The sequence below is a fragment of the Carcharhinus amblyrhynchos genome, chromosome 1 (genome assembly GCF_965287045.1).
Source record: "Carcharhinus amblyrhynchos chromosome 1, sCarAmb.v2.hapA, whole genome shotgun sequence".
Lineage (NCBI taxonomy): Eukaryota > Metazoa > Chordata > Chondrichthyes > Carcharhiniformes > Carcharhinidae > Carcharhinus > Carcharhinus amblyrhynchos.
In genome coordinates, this window is record NC_137324.1 from 79977641 (window position 1) to 79995208 (window position 17568).

At 42.5% G+C, this 17568-nt stretch overlaps 1 long non-coding RNA gene and 3 other non-coding genes across 4 annotated transcripts; all 4 read right to left on the reverse strand.

Annotated features, from left to right (window-relative positions):
- Nucleotides 1-899: 899 nt before the first annotated feature.
- Nucleotides 900-5114, reverse strand: LOC145342240 (uncharacterized). Its single transcript, XR_013886527.1, has 4 exons — nt 4987-5114; nt 3590-3657; nt 1860-1930; nt 900-1394 (listed from the first exon to the last, which is right to left on the reverse strand). It is a non-coding gene; the product is annotated as an uncharacterized LOC145342240 (long non-coding RNA).
- Nucleotides 3402-3520, reverse strand: LOC145351215 (small nucleolar RNA SNORA26). The gene has a single exon (XR_013888346.1). It is a non-coding gene; the product is annotated as a small nucleolar RNA SNORA26 (small nucleolar RNA).
- Nucleotides 4796-4914, reverse strand: LOC145351210 (small nucleolar RNA SNORA26). Its single transcript, XR_013888344.1, has one exon. It is a non-coding gene; the product is annotated as a small nucleolar RNA SNORA26 (small nucleolar RNA).
- Nucleotides 5115-5349: 235 nt separating the features above from the next.
- Nucleotides 5350-5461, reverse strand: LOC145351205 (small nucleolar RNA SNORA26). The gene has a single exon (XR_013888343.1). It is a non-coding gene; the product is annotated as a small nucleolar RNA SNORA26 (small nucleolar RNA).
- Nucleotides 5462-17568: the final 12107 nt, after the last annotated feature.

The following is a 17568-nucleotide window of genomic DNA, read 5'->3' on the forward strand; positions in this document are numbered from 1 at the left end:
AAGTTACTACAACCGAGATCAAATTTCATACAATATCAGTCAAAACCCAACTACCCTTGCCACCTTTTGGGCTGCAAATTCAAAACACCTTCTGTGTATGATATGGTTTTAAGTTGTACATTAACCAGTTGGCTACCTTGCCTGCTTGTGAATTAAGTCCATTGTACTTAACAGCTAAACCTAGTTTACCAAGTTCTTTTCCCCAAGCAAAAAAAATCAAATATAACTGGTAGAACATTTGTCTACATTAGGTCTAGTCACAATTTTTCTTTCAATATATTGCATTCATTCTTTTCAAATGACTCATCTGACAGTTTATTTGCCAAAATACTTTTGAGAGCTGTCTCTTCATAAGCAAGATTTTGTGATTTCCTTGTCTGGAAGCTGTTTTATTACTAACTGCATCTGGTACTTGATTGTTTTGGCTCCAATTCATTTTCTTCCAGTAACTGAAATGAATGGGACCTTTTCAGTGTTTATTCATAGAATCCTTAGTGCAGGAGGCCATTTGGCCCATCAGATCTGCACCAATCACAATCCCACCTTAGGTCCTATCCCCATTATTCACCCTAGCTAGTCCCCCTGACACCAAGGGGCAATTTAGCATGCCCAATCCACCTAACCTGCACATCTTTGGACTGTGGGAGGAAACAAGAGCACCCAGAGGAAACCCACACAGACATGGATAATGTGCAAACTCCACACAGACAGTCACCCAAAGCCAGGAATGAAACCCACATCCTTGGTGCTGCAAGGCAGCAATGCTAATCACATCCACTGTGTCACTGTGGACATTTCAGAGCCCAATGACTATTTCTTTAATGAATATCTACAATAGATTGCACATTATGAAGATTAGAGCAAAAACACTAATGAAACGCAACACAAATGCAACATTCATTTCAAATTCATTTTATTTTGCATGTTTGATCTCAATTTTGTACAGTTCTTGAAGATTCACAACACCATGCTTTCAAACAAGATATACTGACATGCTGCATAGTGCAGAAATTTTGTTAGTTTATCACAAGTAGGCTTCATTTTAAAAGGAACAAATGTAGATGAGCCAACTGTTGTGACCAGGTTAAAAATAATTTCTGCTTTTTCCATATTCCCATCACTTCACAGAAAGCAAGAAATTATGCAGCAAGGTACTTTACAACAAAGGAAAGTAACTCCATGGTTTCTAAAGTATACTTTTACTTTGGGTTATATCCCAGTTTTTGAATCACATCAATGAAACTTACAAAAGTTAATAAATTTGCACATTTTTGCAAATGAATTACAACTAGAAAATATTATATGGATGAGCCAATAACTAGAAAAACAGTGAACAAATTCCAGCATGCAGCATTCAAGAATGTCAAGTTTCAAATCCTTGCATTTGTCCATTCCTGCAAGAGAAAAGAAAAACATGATCTCCCCAAACACATTTTGGCATGACAAATCAAAAAGGATTAGCTGCATTTTAACTGATTTAATTCTATGGCAGTTTCTAATGATCATGGTACACAACCATTATGATGGCACAAGTGCTTCATAGTATCTGACAAATAGGAAATAATTTTGATTTATTCAATGAATTCAGTACTATCTGGCAAAGATGAGTACTTTAAAGCACAGGAGGTGCTACATTTTGCAGTGATTTTTTTTTAAAAGGTAATTACAGTTCACAATATAGTTGTACCTCTTGACAGGATCCAAAGCACTGACAGTCCAACTGCTTTGGGTTTAAGACAAAACCATCTACCCTTTAGTGTTGGTCATCTAAGACACTGCCTGTCTTAGATGGACATTAATGGAGAGGCAAAAACAAAATCTAAACCAGAAGCAAATATTCCCCCTTCTCCCAATTGTACCTCATGGCATTTATTTCAGACACATACTACTTTTGTCCATCAACATCTCTGGTTCAGTTCATTCCATTCCCCTAAGAGAAAAAAAATCAGACATACCAGTAAACTACCAATACCAATACCAGTAAACTTTCACAAATCAAGCAACAAAGGCAATTAAACCAAATCAACAAAACTAAAATCAGCCAAATCTGAGAACCTGCCATTTGAATATGATTAAATTTTTTCCCCCAATCAAGAACTTAACTATTTAGCAGTTGGCACATGTACTGGCAAGGTCTTGTGGCAGAGTGGATAGTATCCTGGCCTCAGCCAGAAATTCTGGGTTTGAGTCCCACCCCAGGAGTTGATGGCCAAGGGGGGGCACATTCATAGTACAACAACTGCTCAAGTATCAATCTGCAAAATCATTCCCACAAGCCAACAGCAGGTGGCAAGGGCAGGAGAGTCAATTATTAGGGGCACAGGTTTAAGGTGCAAGGTTTAAAAGAGTATGAGGCATTTTTTTTTAAATAAACACAGTAGTGGGTGACTGGAACTTGCTGCAGGAGAGGTAGTGGAAGTGGGTTTGGTAGTGACTTAAGGGATGTCTTGATAAATACATGAATAGGATGGGAGGGATAGGGGGTTTATTTCAGTCCAGCAGCATAGTCATTGCAGGCTTGGAGGGCTTGTTCCTGTGCTGTAATTTTTTGGTCCATATCCTTCCATTCCCACCCTATTCATGTACCACACAGGTGCCTCTTAAATATTGCTAATGTGCCCACCTCTGTTCCCAACTCCCACCACCCTACATGAAAAACTGCTCCCCCCAACCTTTAAACATTCCCTCACTTTGAACCTGTGCTCCCTTATAATTGATTTTTCCAAGTAAGCCTCGATTAAAAGTTTGAAGTTTATTTACGAATATCATAAGTAGGCTTACATTAACACTGCAATGAAGTTGTGAAAACCCCCTAGATACCAAACTCTGGTACCTGTTTGGGTACATGGAGAAGTTAGCATAGCCAATCCACCTAACTAGCGCACAAAACTTTGGCTTAGTGCCAGGAAGAAACAAAACATGTACAGCAAAATTCTATTGGATTTATGTTTGGTTGAGTTCTGCAGAGCATGTTGAATATAGCTCACTTCACACATGTGCAGTTAAGGTTGCCCACACAGTAGTACTGGAACAAGCTACCAGGCAGTACTGGAGGTGGCTACAATCTAAATTGCTGGAGACAATTACATGGATAAGATATGAATAGAGGGATATGAGCCAAATGTGGACAATTGACACTAGCTTAGTGCTAAAACTGGGCACCATGGACAAGTTGGGCCAAAGGGCCTATTTCCATGCTGCAAACCTCAGATTCTAGTACCATGGACACCATACATTAAACAGCCAGGACTACATGCACTAGGTTAACCCTACAAGGGAGGCAATGTACTCTGCAGTCTGACAGTAGTCACCTAAATCATAAAATTGCAGTTTGTTCCAGTATTCAAACTCCTGTTTGAAGTTCAATGACTCTTTTCACAATTACAGTTCATATAGAATACAGCTGTACCTCTCAACAGGATCCAAAGCACTGACAGTCCAATTACTTTGTGTTTAAGAGAGAAAATGATCTACCCTTCAGTGTTGAACACCTAAGACACTGCCTGTCTTAAGTGGGCAATAGTGGAGGGAGAGGCAAAACAACAAAATCTAAATCACAGACAAATATTCCCACCTTTCCCAATCATACCTCATGACATTTATGTCAGATGCTATTACTTTTGTCCATGACATCTCTGGTCCAGTTCATGCCATTCCCTGAGAAAGGAGAAAAAAATCAGATATACCAGTAAACTACCAAACCAAGTTTTTACAAATCAAGCAATTAAACCAAATCAACAAAACCTAATCAGTCAAATCTTTCATCTGAATATGATTAAGTGTTTTTTCCAAATCAAAAACATGACTATTTAGCAGTTGGCACATACTGGCAAGGTCTGTGGCAGAGTGGGTAGTATCCCAGCCTCTGAGCTGGAAATTCTGGGTTTGAGTCCCACACCAGGATTTGATGGCCAAGGATGGCACATTATATCACAACAACTGCTTGAGTATAACCTGCAAAATCATTCCCACAAGCTTGTGGCAAGGGGAAGACGCCCTCAGTTAGCTATACTTGATGTGGAGTGGCACCCTTCAAGACTCCAACAGTAGACAAGTGACCTGTTCCAGTAAAAACTAGAACAAAGTACAGCATAGGAACAGGCCTTTTGGCCCTCCAAACCCATGCTGATTATGATGCCCTAAGTTAGAGCAAAAACCTTCTGCCCATATTTGGTCCATATCCATCTCCTCCCTATTCATGCACCCACCCAGACACCTTAAAATGTTGCTGTCTACTTCCAACACTTCTTCAGGCACCCACTACTCAGCGTGAAAAGCTCCTCCCCCCTCACCTTGAGGTTGTGCCCCCTTGTAATTGACATTGCCACTCAAAAGTCTCTATGGGAACAGATGAAAATCTGGCTTACTGCCAGGAAGAGAAACAACAAAACTATGATTTATGTTTGGTTGAGCTCTGCACTGAGCATGTTTGAATATAGCTCACTTCACAGTGCAGTAATTAAAGTTCCCTACTCGGTAGTACTGGAACGAGCGACCAGCAACAGTAGAGGCAGTTACAATCTAAAATGCAGCTAGAGGCAGTTATATAGGTAAGATGTGAATAGAAGGCTTAGTGGTTAAAACTGGGCATGATGGACAAGTTGAGCCAAACAGCCTGTTTCCAGACTGTAGCCCTTGGATTCTAGTACCATGGACACCACACAAGAGCCAGGACTACTGCCAGCTAGATTAACCCCACAAGGGAAGCAAAGTACTCTGCAGTTTGTTCCAGTGAACCTCAAAAGTTTGAATGGTGATCCTTCTTTTCAAGATAATTACAGTTCATACAGAATATAGTTGTACCTCTCAACAGGTTCCAAAGCACTGACAGTCCAATTGCTTTAGGTTTGAGAAAGAAAATCATCTACCCTTCAGTGTTGGTCACCTAAGACACTGCCTGTCTTAGATGGGCAATAGTGGAGGGAGGGGCAAAATAACATTTAAGCCACTGCAGCAGATAGCCCCACCACCCCCCTCCAATCTTACCTCAACATTCATTTCAGATGCACATTTCCTAGGCCTGTCATCTCTGGTTCAGTTCATTCTACCCCCTGCAAATGGAGAAAATAAAATCAGAAATACCAGCAACAAAAGCTATTTTACAGAGGGTTGTGGGTGCCTGGAACTCACTGCCAGGGAGGTAGTGGAAGCAGATACAATAGTGGCTTTTAAGGATGGGAATGGAGGTATATGGTCCCCAGAAGGGTAGGGGGTTTTAGTTCAGCCAGTGCAGGCTTGGAGGAGCAAAGGACGTGTTTCTGTGCTGTAATTTTCTTTAAATTGGAAATCTTGTATTTGAATTTGATCCAAAAGACAGCTTGCAATAATGCATTTAGAACATCTAGAAAGAAATGTTTCACCTGACAGATCCAAAGCAATTTCCTTTGCTTTGGGTTTGAGAGAGAAACAATCTACCCTTCTGTATTGGCCACCCAAGACACTGCCTGTCTGAGATGGGCAAAGCTGAAAAGGAGCACATGTATATTTCTTTCTGAAAACTATCAAATGTTTGTACAATAGATCCCATACATTTCCTTGTATAAACAAAAATCATTTAAAACCACATGAACCAATGGTGTAAATTAGTTACTTGGCTAGAAAAACAAATCATTTCCATTTTACTTTGAACAATACCATATCCCACTTTAGTTGATTTACCAAGCGGTAAATCTAGACTTTGTACATTTGTACAATTACAGCTTGGGTGTTGGGTCCTGGGTCCCACATTAGATAATTACTGAACTGTTTAGGAAAATTTTCAATATATTGACTTCTAAAACAAACTTAATATTGGATTAATTCTCCAGTCTAGGGGCATTAGAAATTGAGAACCTAATTTACTGAAAAGTCCTGGTGGGCTCAAGGAGGAGTTCTTGGAATGCTGCCAGGATAGTTTCCTTGAACAGTGTGTTGGAGCCGACAAGGGAGCGAGCTATCTTGGATCTGGTGCTATGTAATGAGGCGGGTAGAATTAGGGACCTTGCGGTGAAGGATCCTCTTGGGGAGAGTGATCATTGTACGGTGGAGTTTCTGGTGCAGATGGAGGAGAAGGTGGGTTCCCGGACATGCGTCCTTTGTTTGAACAGAGGGGAGTACGGTAGGATGAGAGTAGAACTGGCAAATGTAGACTGGGGGAGTGTGTTGGAAGGTAGGTCTGAGGAGCAGTGGAGGATCTTTAAGGAGATTTTCTTGGTGCTCAGCAGAAATTTATTCCGATGTTCAAAAAGGACTGTAGGAGGAAGAAGTAATAAGCCGTGGATAACGAAGGAGGTGAAGGGAAGTGTTAAACTAAAAGCGGAGGCGTTTAGCGTAGCTAAGAGTAGTGGGCGAGAAGAGGATTGGGAGAGGTTTAGATGTCAACAAAGATTGACAAAGAAGTTGACAAAAAAAGTAGGAGAAACTATGAAGCTGGGCTAGTGCTTAATATAAAAAAGGATAGCAAGAGTTTTTATAAATATATAGAAAGGAAGAGGCTGGCTAGGGTGAATGTTGGACCCTTAGAGGATGAGAAGGGGGACTTAGTGGTAGGGGGATGGGGATATAGTTGAGGTCTTGAATAGCTTGTGTGTTTCAGTCTTCACGGAGGAGCACGTAAATAATTTGCCGGGTGTTAGCGATGGAAAGGTGGTAGGACTGGAGGGTCTCAATGACATTACTGTTACTAGAGAGGCAGTGCTCGACAAACTGGAGGGGCTGATTGTGGACAAGTCCCCAGGACCAGATGGAATGCATCCAAGGGTTCTGAAAGAAATGGTGGAGGTGATAGTGGATGCCTTGGTTATTTTCCAAACGTTGCTGGATTCCAGGGAAGTGCCAGAAGATTGGAAAACTGCTAATGTTACGCTGTTGTTTAAGAAGGGTGCCAGGCAAAAGGCAGGGAATTATAGGCCAGTTAGTTTAACGTCTGTTGTGGGTAAAATGTTAGAATCTGTCATCAAGGAGGAAATAGCAAGGCATCTTGAGGGGAATTGCTTGATAGAGCAGACGCAGCACAGTTTCGTTAAAGGGAAGTCGCACCTGACAAATTTACTGGGGTTCTATGAGGATGTGTCTAGGGCGGTGGTTAAAGGAGAGCCGGTGGATGTGGTCTTTCTTGATTTTCAGAAGGCGTCTGACAAGGTACCTCACAAGAGGTTATTGCAGAAGGTCAGGGGACATGGAGTTGGGGGGTAGGGTGTTAGCGTGGATAGAGGATTGGTTGTCAAATAGGAGGCAGAGAGTGGGGGTCAATGGGTGCTATTCGGATTGGCAGTTAGTGACTAGTGGAGTGCCCCAGGGGTCGGTGCTGGGGCCTCAGCTATTTACCATTTATACAGATGATCTGGAGGAGGGAACCAAGTGTAGGGTGTCGAAATTTGCTGATGACACCAAGATTGGGGGAACAGCAAATTGTGCAGAGGGTGTGGAGAGTCTGCAGAAGGATCTAGATAGGCTGGGCAAATGGGCCAGGAACCAGAAAATGGAATTAATGTTGGCAAGTGTGAGGTGGTCCACTTTGGTAGGAATAATGGTAGGAAGGATTATTACTTACGTGGAGAAAAACTGCAGCAGGCAACAGTGCAGAGGGACCTCAGGGTCCTTGTGCATGAGTCGCAAAAACCCAGCTTGCAGGTGCAGCAGGTGGTCAGGAAGGCTAATGGGATGCTGGCCTTCATAGCGAGGGGGATTGAATATAAAAGTAGGGAGGTCTTGCTGCAGCTGTATAGGGCATTGGTGAGGCCACAGCTGGAGTACTGTGTGCAGTTTTGGGCGCCGTACTTACACAAGGATATTTTGGCCTTGGAGTGCAGAGGAGGTTTACTAGGCTGATGCCAGAGTTGAGGGGGTTGAGCTATGAGAGGCTGAATAAACTAGGCTTGTACTCGCTAGAGTTTAGAAGAATGAGGGGAGATCTCATTGAGACGTATAAGATGATGAATGGGATGGATAGGATAGAGGTGGAGAGGCTCTTCCTGCTCAGAAAGGACAGTAGGACTAGGGGGCACAGCCTCAAGATAGGGGGGGTGGTTGAGAACAGAGTTGAGGAGGAACTTCTTCACTCAAAGGGTGGTGAATCTCTGGAATTCTCTGCCTGTTGAAGTGGAGGCTACCTCACTAAATATTTTTAAGACGCAGGTTGATGGGTTTTTGATAAGAGGGGATTAAGGGTTATGGGGAGAGGGCAGGGATGTGGAACTGAGCCACGACAGATCAGCCATGATCTTATTGAATGGCAGGGCAGACTCGAAGGGCTAGATGGCCTACTCCTGCTCCTATTTCTTATGTTCTTATATCTTCACAATGCATCAGAAGCATATTTCAGTGACAATTACAGCAAAACAGATACAATTGGTTAAGGACTGCATAGAGCTAAAATTGAGCAACCAATTATTGTTAGTCTGTATTAAGCCAACTTGCTCATTTTAATCTAAACAGCTGCCAACCTGACACTGCAACTTTTTTTAACCCATTTATGGGACATGGGCATCAATGGCTGGTTTTGGGAGGCAGACCAGGTAAGAACAGATTTCCTTCCCTAAATGTGAACCAGATGGGTTTTTCCAACAATCAGCAGATTTTTAATCCCAGATTTTTTTTTTTACTGAGCTCAATCTGCCTGTGGCAGCACTCAAACCCTGGTCCTCAGCACAGTAGCCAAGTTTCTGGATAATAGTCTAACAGTAGTGCCAATAGGCCATCACCTCCCCCATTGGCACATGCAGCAACATTCCCCCTAGTGTTGTGACAAATAAAGACAGCCCTGCAGTTTTACAGGTAAGCACAGAAAGAAGTCTCAACACCAGGTTAAAATCCAGATTTTTTGGTGGCAAAAACCACTAGCTTTTGGGGCTTTTCCCCTTTGTCAGGAGAGTGGGGAAATTTTCCAGGTAAACATCAGTGCATGATTATGCACTGAAATCCTGGAATAAACAGGACCTCATTAATTGGTTTAATTATGCTGTTATGCACAAGCTTGTAAATCAACAATGCAAAACACTAGAGAACACAATTTACCACCATCAGTCCCCTACTTTAAATATATCCCCATACAGCATGGGTAACAATTGTTTCTGTAGCATTTTCCAGCATTGTTTTGACAATGCCTCCCCTATCTCCCAGGTGATTTAGTCAGCAAAATTGACCCCCCTCAATATTTTAACTTGTCACTGGACACTAAGATGAGGGACTTGAGCTAGGGATATCCCACACAAGTCATCAATATCAGCATCAAGCACTCCCAGACTGCACTGTTGTGCAGAATCAAGTTCCTTCTAGTCTCCTAACAATGTGCCTCAGTGGCAATGTCAGCAGAGCGTCCATATTGTATAATCATCCTTACCAAACCAATTATTCAGCATCCAGGATAATGCAAATTAAATATTCAGCCAATTTATGCTGTAGATTCATGGTCATTAAGTGAGCTAAAACTTAAGAAATTAAAACCTGTTCATGCTTGATTGAATGTAAAGCCAGTGTCGCAGGTGTAGAATCACGGTCCTACCATACCTTACATTGTAATGCATTCATCTTTAAATGACAACGATTGTCTACTGCATGTCACATTTTTAGTTATGTGCCGTTTACTAAAAACAGTATCATGTTCTTTAGCAATAATCTAGCAACTTCAAAATATCAATATTCATCTACACATTATTCGACCACGTGCATACTTGGGGTTTTGCAGCTGATGCTCCCAATCTCCCGGTCCTTTAACGGAAATATTAAAGCATGTTGACCATCTCAATTAACATGCTGCTCGCTTTGGCGGCTCCCCTTCAGTTATTGACCTGATGCTGCCCCAGAGCTGAAACTCAGTGAATTCACCGCTGAGGAAGCAGCAAACACACCACGAGGCACGGGAAGGAGGCGCCCCGGCCCCGGAAAGGTTTCACCGTCACCCCGGGGCCAGCGGCTTTCCCCAACTGCAGGAATACCATCGCTCCATCAGTTACACAGAGCAGGACCAAGCCCATCCCTAAACACAGCCTAGGCCATCCCCGGCCCAGCCCCACTCCAGGACCGGGCCCGAAGCCCAAACCCGGCCCCACTCCAGGACCGGGCCCGACGCCCCGTGACGGAACGGGCCGCTTTACCGCTCTCTCCCCCCCGCAGTGGCTGGGTTACTCCGCGGCCGGCGAAGCACGCGGTCAACGAGCATCTATCCCCCATCTCACCACCTACCACCCACCGGCATCACGCGCTGGAAAAGGGCGTAAATAGGGAACCCCGCCCTTTTTATACTCAATGGCGGATCCACGGAGCCCCGCCCCGTTACAAGGCAGTGGGCGGAGTCACCGAGCACCGCCCCTCTTTACACAATGGGCAGGGCCATGGAGCCTGGCCTCCTCTCCCCGCCCAATGGGCGTTACTCTGTGACGTTTTTTTCTCCACACTGCACCCTCTGACTCTGTGACATGTTTGACTGCTAAGTTTGCCTTGACAAGGTCACCAGACGACTGGAGATGGACCTTCAATGTTGAGTCGAACAATCTGGTTTGCTAGACTAACCAGCCTTGAATCTAATAAATGACTCAACTTCCACTGCTCACTGAAGAAGAGAATTCCAAAGACTTTGAGAGACAGCATTTCTCCTTGTCTCTGAAATGGGTGACAACCCACATTTAAACTGGTCCCTATGGCACTCCACTCACAATCTGCCAACCTGAAAATTATGCATTTATCCCAACACTTTTTCTTCTTAGCCAATCCTGCATCATATTTATCGACTACAGCTCAGCCTTCAACACCATTATTCCTACGAAACTCATCTCTAAAATCGGTGGCCTGGGGCTTGGCTCCTCCCTCTGTGATTGGATTCTGAACTTCCTAACCCACAGACCACAGTCAGTAAGGATAGGCAATATACCTCTTCCATAATCATCTTCAACACCGGTGTCCAACGAGGCTGTGTTCTCAGCCCCTTACTATACTCCTTATGCACCTATGACTGTGGCCAAATTCCCCTCAACTTGATTTTTAATTGCTGATGACACCACCACAATGGGTCGGATCTATAAACAATGACGATGCGGGGTACACAAAAGAGATAGAGAATCTGGTGAACTAGTGCTACAACATTAATCTTTCCCTCAATGTCCACAAAATGAGGGAGGTAGTCATTGACTTCAGGAAGCATAGTGGAGGACATGCCCCTGACTATCAATGGGACAAAGTGGAAATGGTCAAGAGCTTGAAGTTTCTAGGTATCCAGATCACCAATAACCTGTCCTGGTCCCTCCATGCTGACTCTATTGTTATTAAAGCCCCCCAATGCTTCTACTTTCTCAGGAGGCTAAGGAAATTTGGTATGTCCACTACGACCCTCACCAACCTTTACAAATGCACTATAGAAAGCATTCTTTCTGGTTGTATCACAGTTTGATATGGCTCCTGCTCTTTCCGAGACTGCAAAAAAACTACAAAGGGTCATGAACGAAGACCAGTCCATCACTCAAATCAATCCCCCAGTTCCTGTTGCCTTGGAAAAGCAGCCAGCATAATCAAAAAGACCTCATGCATCCTGGACATGCTCTCTTTCACCTTTTACCATCAGAAAAAAGATACAAAAGTCTGAGGACACATACCAACTAACTCAAGAACAGCTTCTTCCCTATTGTCATCAGACTTTTGAATGGGCCTACCTCTCATTAAGTTGATCTTCCACTAAACCCCAGCTTTGACTGTGACACTACATTCTGCACTCTCTCCTTTCCTTTTCTATGTACGGTATACTTTGTCACAGTCTGTTTCCTTCCGTTGAGGTATTACTTCAATTGTATAGGAGCTTGGTTAGACCCCACCCGAAGTACAGCTTTGGTCCTCTTACCTCAGAATGCATATTATTGCCATAGAGGGAGTGCAACAAATGTTCACCAAACTTGTTTGGAGATGGCGGTACTTTTGGGCAAACTGGGGTTGTACCCTTTAAGTTTCAAAGAATGAGTGGTAATCTCACTGAAATCTAGACAATACTCATAGGAACTAACAAGGTAGATACAGGTAAGGCGTTTCCCTTGGTTGGGGAGTCTAAAATTAGGAGGCACAATTTTAAAATAAAGAGAATGCCATATTTTAAGACTGAGATGAGGAGAAATGTCTTTACATAGAGGGTTGTGAATCTGTGAATTCTCTACCCCCCAAGGCTATGAAAGTTCAGCCATTGAGTATGTTTAAGGTAGGGATTAATAGATATCTGATTAATAATAACATAAAGGGTTAGGGGACGTAATGTTAGTGTGCCTTTAAGAAATGTCTTAAATCATGTTCTCTGCAGTTAAGGTATTTTTCATTGATGCCAGGCTGTCTACTAGAAGTCCTTTTATTGCTGCTTCAATAGCTTAAATGGTGTTTTGTTTATTTTTACTCAAGGCCTCAGGTAGTTTCTGGGATTTTTTTAAATGACCTTGCAGGGTGACATGGTAGCACTGCTACCTCACAGTGCCAGGGACCCAGGGTCAATTCCCAGCTTGGGTCACTGTCTGTGCGGAGTCTGCACATTCTCCCCATATCTGTGTGACTTTCCTCTGGAGCTCCAGTTTCCTCTCATAGTCTGAAAGGCATGCTGGTTAGGTACATTGGCTATGCTAAATTCTCCTTCAGTGTACCTGAACAGGCGCCAGAGTGTGGCGACTGGGGCATTTTCACAGTAACTTCACCAATTAGTGTTGATGTAAACCTACTTGTTACACTAATACATAAACTTTTAAAAAAACATTTGTGAAGGGGAAGATTGATTGACAAGTCAAAGTGAGGTGGTTCCTCCCCAGAAGAATCCAAGGACTTTTAGTTTTGCTTTTAGAGTCAGAAGCTGCTCTGGTTGTCAAGTGGCAGGCAGGTTTTTCTCTCTCTCTCCCTGGCATTATCGATTCTGCTGGCTACCTGAAAGCAGATGTCCTGGCCTTTCTGGAGTGAAAATTCACTGGTTTGTTAATTAGTAACTAGAGGCTCTCTCTCTCTCTCTTCCTGGTGTTTTGGGAAGCTGTGCTGACTTAAACTTTGTCTGTATGTGCATCAAGAGAGCTGCTGGAAGTTACAAGGCTGAGAAGTCAGAGTTTTAATTCTCCAACCAAGGGACTAAGTTCCAGCATCATGTGAGCATTCAGAATTTCTGTGCTTGTGAGAGGATTTTTCTTCTCTTCAGCTGCGCCAATGTGTATTCACTTGATTGACTTTTCCCTACTCATCAGTGTCTACTATTTTATCCTCCTAATACCAAGTGACTTGAGGCATCTACCTGTATTTGTTGAGTACTACAGGAATGCAAGTTGTTGTAATTCATAAGAACATAAGAAATAGGAGCAGGAGTAGGCCATCTAGCCCTTCGAGCCTGCCCCGCCATTCAATAAGATCATGGCTGATCTGTCGTGGCTCAGTTCCACATTCCTGCCCTCTCCTCATAACCCTTAATCCCCTCTCTTATCAAAAACCCATCAACCCGCGTCTTAAAAATATTTAGCGAGGCAGCCTCCACCACTTCAACGGGCAGAGAATTCCAGAGATTCACCAGCCTTTGAGTGAAGAAGTTCCTCCTTAACTCCGTTCTAAACCGCACCCCCTTTATCTTGAGGCTGTGCCCCCTAGTCCTACTGTCCTTTCTGAGCGGGAAGAGTCTCTCCACCTCTATCCTATCCATCCCATTCATCATCTTATGTCTCAATGAGATCTCCCCTCATTCTTCTAAACTCTAACGAGTACGAGCCTAGTTTATTCAGCCTCTCCTCATAGCTCAACCCCCTCAACTCCGGCATCAGCCTAGTAAACCTCCTCTGCACTCCCTCCAAGGCCAAAATATCCTTGCGTAAGTACGGCGCCCAAAACTGCACACAGTACTCCAGCTGCGGCCTCACCAATGCCCTATACAGCCGCAGCAAGACCTCCCTACTTTTATATTCAATCCCCCTCGCTATGAAGTCCAGCATCCCATTAGCCTTCCTGACCACCTGCTGCACCTGCAAGCTGGGTTTTTGCGACTCATGCACAAGGACCCCGAGGTCCCTCTGCACCGTCGCCTGCTGCAGTTTCAAGAGAATAATTCAAGAGAATAAGATTAAAACCGATGACAGGAAAATTTAAGACTGATATGAAACTATTCTTGTATAAAGAGTGATCAATATTTGGATTGGACTCCTGGAGAGGCTAGTCCAGTCAAAATCCTGAAATTATTTAAGAAAAATAGAGAGTTTTGGGAGGGATGACCATACCTCGCTTCTGTATTATCCAACTCACATTTAATCTTTTCTGATATTCACATCTACCTGAATAGTCTTGAAACAATTTTAGTTCTATTCTAAACTTGAGGTCACTTTAGTTTATTACTGTTTTATACTTCTAAAACTCATTCAATTTTAGAAAATTAATTTCATTCATAAACTGACCTTGCACCTATACATTTTTTCCCCTTTGAATTAAGCTATAAAACATGCACACAGTAGAATAAAGGCATGAAATCTATTTCATAGTTTATGATTTTTACAGATAATCAGTTTCTACACAATGTGTGAATGAATGTTTTCACCATACTGTATTGTACAGTGTTGGCACTTTCAGAAGGCATGCAATTGAATTCAAGATAAGTTCATAACAAGGTAATGGTAAGAGCAGACACAATTTTCTGAAAACCTTCCATCATAATTCACTGCATGTTATCTTTGGTTATATAGGCATGTCTCAGCAATTTGGGACATTCAGATTAAATGCTTTTTTTCATGCCAATCAATGTAAATCATCAAATTTTGATGATATCTATTTGCTTTGGTGAGACATTATGTTTGTGAGTGAGATGTCCAAGTTTTCTACCAATACCTATATATGTGTGTTGGGGGTTGATTGGCTTCTTCAGCATTGGCCTTTTAACTCTACATAATGTAACTTATGTAATTGATTCAGTTATCATGTAGAGATTCACATGGATCGACAGGTTGGGTCCCTGAACAGAGGGGGAGACAATTAGTGAAGATTGCAGCAGCAAGTAGGTTCTTGTCAGAGATAGTGATCGAGAGGGGAAAATAGAGAGTTGCTTTTTGGGTTCCCATCCAGGGTAAGGACTGTAAGGGACCTTGGGGAGTGAGAGATTGGTGACTTCCTAGTGAGTGAAGAGGAATTGGATTTTGAAGACTGGGGCATCTCTAGGTTGTGGAAGGTGGAATAAGAGGCACATTTCAAGGGGGATCAGAGCCCTCGGGTCTGAGGGGAAGGAAAGATAAATCAGAGATTTAATGTTGTAGGTTGAGAGGAAGGGGGTGGGAGGGCTGGGATCAGGGCCCTAGTGGATATGAGGTGCAGAGACCATCAGAAGCTTCAGAAGGAAGGTTGTGGGAAGGTGCCCAATTGTGGAGGATTTTTAGGCAGGTGCTTGCTTCTAGGAGATAGGTGTTAAGGACTCGAACCAACAAATTCTTACCTTAATGAAGCAACTGGGTTCCCAAATGCTTGGGAAACTCAGCTGATAGCAATTAAAGTTGAAATCCTGCATGGCAATAGGTGTGAGGCTTGCAGCTTCATTATTATATATAAAGTGCCAATTCGGCTTCTGGGAGTAGGGTGATCACCACCTCCCCATTCACCCCCACATTCCTGCCTCAATTAAAGCTGGAAGTTGGTGATGGGGGCAGGGAGACTGGAGGTATGTCTGTGTTGGGAATCAGAATTTAACCTCCCACCTAACTCAAATCTAACAAATTTGGTTAACTTTCAGCAAAATGTGCAGTAGTTAGGGAGAATATTAGGGCATGAGGATGGCTGATAGAAAATGAAGTGAGCAAATGTGAGTCTGGTAGAAAAATAAGAAAGAATAGAAAAAGAAAACATCTTAGAATTGATGAAAAGTGATTAGATATTGCTTTGGAGAGGGATTTAATTGACCTTGTAAAAAAAAAAGAAAGTCAGGTGTAGGTTGAGCAAGCAATTCAGAGGGGATGTGGATGTTGGCCTTTATTGTAAAGGTATTGGATTACAAGAATAAGTGTTGCTGCAGTTGGAGAGGGTGTTGGGGAGAACACACTGGAATACTGTGCACAGTTTTGGCCTCTGCACAGAAGGAAGAATGTGCTTATCTTAGTATGGTGTTGAGGGGGATGGCGGGGGGGGGGGGGGGGATGTAAATGTGTGCAATAAAGATTCACTAGATTGATTCATGGGATCAGCGGGCTACCCTATGAGGAGGAATTGAGTAGAATTCTCTGGAGCTTATATTCTCTGGAGTTTACACAATGAGAAGTGATCTGAGAGGGCTTGAAAGGATCACTGATGGAGAGTCTCAAAATAGGGGCCATAGTCTCAGGAAAATGGGTAGTCATTGAAGTGAGGAGAAATTTTTTGACTCGGGGGTTGTGAATCTTTGAAACTTTCTCCTCCAATTGCTGAGTACATTTAAGGCTCAGATTGTTAGATTTGGGCTTTTGAATATGGGGTTCAGATGGAAAAATAGATTTGAGGTTGAAGGTCAGGCTTGGGGGGCCAATTGACCTACTCCTGCTTCTAATTCTTATGCACTCAGTTTAAAATTGTACTCTTTATTTTATATTGCCTTCACTAAATTCCTGCCAAAATGTATCTTTCCATTTCTATGCACAAAATTTCATTTGCCACATGTCTGTTCATTTTAGCAGTATGTGTCTGATTTGATTTATTATTGTAAGATGTCTTGGGATCCAGTATTGTTCTTTGCATGCTATACAGACAGAACATACATTCATAGAGTACATAAGGGAAAAGGAAAGGAGAGGGTGCAGAATATAGTGTCCAGTTTTAAAAACATAGAGCAAGATAAAAATAGAGCATATGCTGGGGATAACTTGCAAGAAGTGCCTCGCTCCAGCGCCATCTTGATAGAAGACATCTGAAGTCTGTTACTATCCTCCTCTGACTACATTTCTCAATTTTGTGTCTGCCCCAAACTTTGAAATTATGTATAGTATACACAAGTCCAGGTCATTAACATATATCAAGAACAGCAGTGGGTCCCTATACTGACCCCTGAGAAATATGACTGTATGCTTCCCTTGGTCTGAAACATTCACCGTTACTTTCCGGTTTCTGATTCTTGTCTCAGCCAATTTTGTATCCATCCTGGCTTTGTCCTTTTAATTGGATGGGATTTAATTTTAATCACAAGTCTATTATGTGGTCAAACATTATCTTTGTCAAACACCTTTCGAAAGTCTATATGCACAACATCAACAGCACCACCCTCACCTACTGTCTCTATTATTTCATCAAATAACTCAATTAAGTTACTCAACCATGATTTGCCTATTCAAACATTAATACAGGAAAGTGGTCATCTTAAAATCTGTCTCCTCAGACTCAGTCTGGATTTTAAAAACAGCTTATATGATGTTGGGGTTGTAGAACTCAAATGACTAGTCAGTCTTCTTTGAATAATTTGTTATTTGGTTACTCTAACCTAATTTATTATTCACGAGGGGCTCAGTAACTGTGATGAAGGTAATTGTTCCTGTAGTTTGCCTATTCAAGTTAATAGTCTGTTGAAATACAGGTTATTAGATTTTATTCTGTAAGGATTGCTGATAATTTACTACCTCCTGACAGGATAATTTGTTGAAGTGAAATTTTAAATGGTAATTTGCT